The sequence below is a fragment of the Malaclemys terrapin genome, chromosome 4 (assembly GCF_027887155.1).
Source record: "Malaclemys terrapin pileata isolate rMalTer1 chromosome 4, rMalTer1.hap1, whole genome shotgun sequence".
NCBI classification, from domain to species: Eukaryota; Metazoa; Chordata; order Testudines; family Emydidae; genus Malaclemys; species Malaclemys terrapin.
In genome coordinates, this window is record NC_071508.1 from 16,989,065 (window position 1) to 16,995,573 (window position 6,509).

Here is a 6,509-nt window from a genome sequence, read left to right on the forward strand (position 1 = left end):
CTCTCGTCTAAATTCTTTTCTATTCTGAAAGGTTCTGGAAGGGGGCTTCTGGGTGGAGGAGGTTGTTACTTTAAACAAACAAACCAGCAGCTACCCAAAATTACTAGAAGTCTGCTGACACAATCACACAAGGTACCAGATCTGCCACTGGGCTAAACGGTCACATAGTCAATTGATGCAAATCATGTAGCTCCACTGACCTGTCTGGAAAGTGAGCCATGGACAGTGTCCTGGTAAAACCTTTCTGCCAAAAGCCCCATTAGCCAGTAATTTTACTACAATAGCTCTTAGAGACCCCAATGCCCAATTGCTCTTGGTGCTGTGTGCCCATATAGTAAACAGAGTCCTTGCTCTAAAGAGTTTAGGGGGGTGGTGTCACCCTCTCTGGATACTACTAAAACATCCCTGCACCCAGGGCTTAAATTCAGATAGAACTGTCTGGAGCAGAGCTCTGGTAAATAGTTTCAAACCCATGAGGCGGAAGCCCCGAGTCCTGGCATGCCCCGTGGGGCTGAAGCCCTGAGACCCTGCTCTGCAGCTGAAGCCCCGAATGGGACAGGGGCATGGGGGGGAGGGGGTGCCGGGAAATACTGTATGAGAATGTAAGCCCTGCCTGCACCCCTTACTATAGCCAGTGGCTGGGGGATGTTGCTTTTCAAGCAAAGCATCACAGGCTAAGGCCCACCTCGATTTTAAATGCGTATTTACTGGGATGAGTAAAATCTTTTTAGGCACCACTGTATTTCTGACGCTAGGTGTCAGTGCTGCACGTCAGTTGCATTCAACTTGCTCTGTTTTTAAAGCCTGAGCTGGGATAGGAATGTTTTGCCCAAGCTTTTCGGCCCCCAGATACCCACACATCTGCCACATCTCCGAAGCCCCAATGAAGAACATCGTCCGCACCCTGCAGGGTGGGGTAGGTTAAGGCCAGACCCGTGGGAGCTGAGTCTGCAGTCTGAAGTTCCTCCAACTCAACAAGAAGTCGATGGCAGAGCAGTGACTGGTGGGCACAAAACCTCAGCTGATTGCTCCATGCTCGGGAGGGTTGGACTGGGCTAAAACGGGAGGGACATCAAGCACTCAGGAGGAGGAGAAAGGAAGAAAGCTGTATCTAGTAGAATCTAGTCTTGGGACAAGGCACCTGTCTCCAGGGATTCCACAAAATATTCATGAATCCAGGCTCCCTGACAGCCTTCATCGGCCCCATCCCAGGGGAAGGCAGGAGGCAGATAGGACATGCTAGGGGATCCCAGGCACAGCCACAGTCAGTGCCTGTTAAAATGAAAAAGGACGTTGGACCCTGGAAGGTTAGAACAGATCAGAGGCTAGCTACGAGCTACAAGCCCATGAGCAATACAGGGATCTAGGGATATACACAGCTCCTCTCTTCTCAGAGGAGAAGCGGATGAGGTGACGTGAATGGTGCTTCAGACCAGGCTCACCTAAGAAACAGGCTCTTCCTAGGGGGGATAGGACGAGCCTGAGATAAAGAGTCAATAGATTCCCAGAGATTTCTAGGTTGGTCTCCCTAATGTACAGCCCCTGGCTGGATGCTGGCACACCACTATCTGGATCAGCTGCCTCCAGATGGGATGCCTTTCCATGCCCGTTATCTCTCCATCCTTCCTACCTGCACCCAAAATCCATTGCCTTCAGGTGGGGGCCCACATTGCCTCTTCACGTGGCTTCCCAGTGCCAGCTAGAGATGAGGCCCACAGGCACTTGGGTACTCCCCACTCTGCTCTTGGTAACTGCTAGGACTTTGAGCTAACCCGCACGGTATTCCAGCAACCCCTCGGGAGGAACGGAAACCTGTGGAGGTGGAAAATGATGGGATAGGGAGGGGGATGAGAAGTGAGTCTCACCCACCAATGGGACCATTGAGCAAACACAATATAAGTACATCAGCAGTCACAAAACCCAAGATAATCTCTTCTACACAGAATCTGGATGATGCCCAGAGGAGTTAACAGATTTCAGCCAGCGCTGGGAGCAGTCCAGGTGTGGAACGCTCCTCAGCCTGTGGGTACCCAGCGTGGGCCTAGGTATGAGCGCAGCTGCTGCAGCTCGAATAGTCGGGTCAGCCAGGCAGGAGGCTGCCTGGCAGAGAAACTGGGGCAGCAAAAGCTGTAAGGAGAGGCTGACTACCAGACCTGACCCAATTGCTTTGACACAGGTGCGCAGAGCTGAGGTTACATAAACAGGAGATGGGAGATAATGGCAGTCTCTCTCTTGCAGCTTGCTCCACGAGGGGCTGAAAGCACCCGCTCCATGGTGCAGGAAGAAGGGAACAGCTTGCAGCCTGACCCAGATAAGGAGAGAGACCTTTAAACAGGTCAGTGCCTGAACGCACTGGAGCTCACTACACTCCTCTCTCTCTCTGTCTAGGAGTTGGAAGGAAACATGTATTCATCAGGCAGCACACGTGAAATTCAGGGCTGGGGTTGGCAGTTAATATTCAGAACTTTATGAGCGCCATGTCCAGTGATCCGTGTCCTCCTCATGTCGACTGATGTTTGTTCGCCTTGACGCTCCTTTGCACGCTCCGTCACCGTATGATTTTCCTCCCCACCAACTACACTGCTCTGTTGCTTCCCTTCTTACCAGCTTGATCATCTACTCTGATTGAATTCCCATCCCAATCTCCAGGCATCTGCTGTTGTCAGGGTCAGATTAAGTCATAGGCACTATAGGGTCAGTGCCTAGGGCCCCAGTACTTGGATCAATGTCGGAATCACAACTTTCGTTAAAAACAAAACAAAACATTTCTAGCCTTCATAGTTGCAAAGAACATCCTGAAAATATGAACCCAATGCCTGACTATGCAGACAGCCTGCAACAATAGCTCTGCGAGGTGTGAACTGCCTCATGCATCTCAGTGGGGTGTTACCTCCAAGACCCACTGCTCTGGGGGCTTCCCCGACGGAGGACTCACTGCAGTCAAACCAGATCTTATGTTAAATCTCTAGCAAAGAGAAGGCCAGTGTGTGGGAGGAGAAAAGTGCAGCCGGCCTAGACCACCCACACACCTCAGTTGCTGGGGTAAGTACTGAAAAGTCTCTCTGCCTCTCTTGGGTTTGGAGAGGAGTTCCTGGTGCATGTTGCGTGAGTGAATATGCCGTGCCATGAACTCCTTTCTGATAGGGGGTCATGCTGGATTATGGAGCTAGCAGAGCCAAAGCAATAAGGGAACCCCACAGCAGGAAGAGTCTGGGAATCCGAAAGGCCCCGATTGTCACTAGCATGGGAGTTTCAGGAGCACACTGGGTGCGGTTAAATGGGATCAGTCCCGGACAGTCCCTCTCCAGCAGATGCAGCCCTCCGTGCACAGTAGTTCACGTACAGTGACTGCTGAATTTCCAGACAAGTGGGGAGAATCAGTGACTCTCATCAGGTGCGTGGTACCTCCTCAGCTGGTGTTAGCCCAATGGGTCTTCCTGCTGACCCTCAACCATGTCTTATCCTGCCCACTAAATACACACATCTGACTTCCCTCGGGATCGTTGGGAAGCAAATGGTTAACAGTGGCTGTGTCCCTGGCTTTGACATGGTTTTGATGTAGGTAAATACCAGCTGCAATGAATGTGTCGGCACTCCCTGGGATTGCCTGAAGTCCCAAAGTCCTGCCCCAGCATGGGGCAGGGCCAGGCTCAGGGCCAGCCCGGAGATGGATTCTTTGTGGAGAGGATCAGGCTCATCACAAACCCAGGGATGAAGAGTTTGTGAGGAGAGCTCTAGCCTTCTCTCCAGTTGTCCCAGAATCCTAGCCCGGGCATTACAGCACACTCCAGGCTGTGCATATCTGGTCCTGGCTTTCGGCAAGTGACCTGACACCCATCTGCCTTCAGTCTCAAAGCCCTGCCAGAGACAGCCTGCAACCACCCAGAAACATACCATGGCTCACTACCCATCCTCCTTCCTCCATAATAGCATCCATTCATCCAGATCAATGGGGGGGGGAGCTGGTAATGGGAAACACACCCCCTGAAGCAGTGCGGGGAGCCCCACTGTTGTGGGGGGAGCGAGCATTTGTGGGAGTTTTTCTCTTGCAAGGAGGCCTGCAAATTCCTTCCCTTTCAGCTGCTCAGCACCCCCCTCCCCTTCCTGTGCTCAAAAGCTGCCCAAGTGCCCTGTACACATGGCTCTTTGTTCCCGGGTCAGATTTTTGCCTTGGAGCACTGAGCTACCCTTCCAAAAACAACACTGTCCTATAGGAGCACAGGAGAGCCGGGCATCCTGGGACGTTTGCATTGGAGGTCCCTGTCTGCTGACCCATCCCACATCCCCAAAGCCATTGAATTTGGCCTGGGGTGAAGAAGAGGGGGAAGAAAACAAAAATTGAGATGCACTGGGATCTGCAGATCCGGTTTTAACGGCAGGGCGAAGTGGTTCTGACACCACTAGGGCTGTGGTTAGACGTGGTTCTCATAGCCAGTGGGGTTGAGTCACAGGCAGGTGGGGAGTCTTTGCCTATTCTGCTTTTAGGACCAGATCCTCAGGTGGTGTAGATTGGTAAAGCACCACTGAATGCTACAGATTCACACCAGCTGAGAATCTGGCCCGTTAACATCAGAGGAGTGATGTTGATTTGCACCAGCTGGGGATCTGACCCACTGATACTAACAGAGCTTTATACCAGCTGAGAATCCATTGGAGTTTGGCAGATTTACCCCGGCCAGAGATCTGGCCCGTCGGCGCCAATGGAGTGATGCCAATTTACACCAGCTGGGAAGCTGGCCCTTAATATTCAGCTTCATAAAGGGCTCAAGGACGGGGAGAGGGACAACCCCAATTCCCCTGGATGGCCCATCCCCGAGGCAGTCTCAGAAACATCACTGTGCATTTCCAGCTCCATGCTTGTTGTCTTGAAAAAAAACACGTGGGGGTCGGGGGGTGATAAAAGATCCCAGCTTGGCCAGAGCTCCTGTCTTGCCTAATCCACCCCGCGTCAGCAAGACTGACAAGAGGGCTTTACTATCCTGCTCCCTTAATAAAACGGGATCAGGGCTTGCAAAGCAGGTCAGTACTTGGAAAACACCCTGCAAACAGACTTCGCCTGGCGGGCAGCCCTGGCGAACACAAGCAGCTGCCAACCCCCTCACACCCCCTGCTTTTTCTGTCCCCACCCCACCAAAGACCACAGCTGCTTCCAGGAGTGTTGATTTCTAAGGGGCCTCTCCCCCACCACCCTCCCCCTGCAGTGGGCACCGACCCTTTAACAGCACCCCAAGTAACGCCTCTCCCTTTTATCCCCCAAAGGGGAGGGCCCCCATTGGGCCACCAGACTGCCCAATCAGAGGTCTGTTGTCATGGTGGGGTGGAGCAAGCCCTTGGCGGTGTGGGGAAGATTTTTCACTCTGTTGCTGGGAGAAGGAGGCAGAGGCTGGTACGACAGGCTGCCCTGTGGGGATGGGAGCAGGCAAAGCTCCATCTATCCAGGGCGGGCTGTTCCCACCCACTGCAGGAAGGGGGTGGGGGGAGGCGACCTTTGTCTTTGCCTGGTTTCCTAGATCACCAAAAGTAAAAATCCTGTAGTGCTCTCCCCTCCAAAGTGTGCTGGAGGGGTCCGTCTTGGGGCCAACAGCAGGGGGATTGTTAGAGGGCTCAGCAAGACACAGTTTCCCAAGTGACCTCGGGTTTCAGACACCTCCCTTTTAGGGCGCTCACTTGAAGCCTGGTTTTTCAAAGGTGCTGATCCCCTTCACCCCCAGCAGTGCTGCAGCTACTCCACTCCCTTGCAAATCAGCCCCTCAGAACCAGATTTTCAGAAGCACCCACTGCTGAAGCCAGATTTTCAGAGGAGCTCAACTCCCCGTGTAGGTTTTGCAAAGTTCTCAGCACCCAGCAACTCCCCCTGTGACCCAGAGGGGCTGATTTTTCACAAGAACTCAGCACCCAACTTGCATCTCCTGTGCTGAGCTCCTGGTGAAAATCTGTGAAATATCTTGAAAGTTGGACTCCCTCAAAATCAGTTCTTATGTCTCAAAATCTTGACCTAGATGCTCAGCTGTTTTATTCTGGTTTTAAACATCCCCCAATTACAACTTTAGACACCTCCTGGGTTCTCAAGGTTGTTGAAATTTGTTGTTTCAGCACATGCAATTTTTTGTTTATATCTATATCTATATTTCCCCCCAAGAAAAGTACAAAAGGCACAAGGAAAACCACAATGTAATGAGTAATCAATTTATGATGATTAACACTACTGCTGCGATAGAAAAAATCAGAGAGAGAGAGAGAGAGAGTCTCTGTTTATTTATCTAAGGCCTTGATTCCACAAACTTATTGCGAGACTATTCACATAACTTTAAGCATATGTGTAAATGTTTGCATAATCAGAGTCTGAGTCATAACAAACGGAAGTGTACACACAAACACACATACACTGTCTATTGCTTTGTGTTTTTCCCTTCTTGGTTGGGTTTCTCCCTGTTTGAAGTTATCATACATATTCGTCACTTCTATCAGCCACAGGCAAAATTCTGCTCTTTGTTATGTTGGTGACTCTA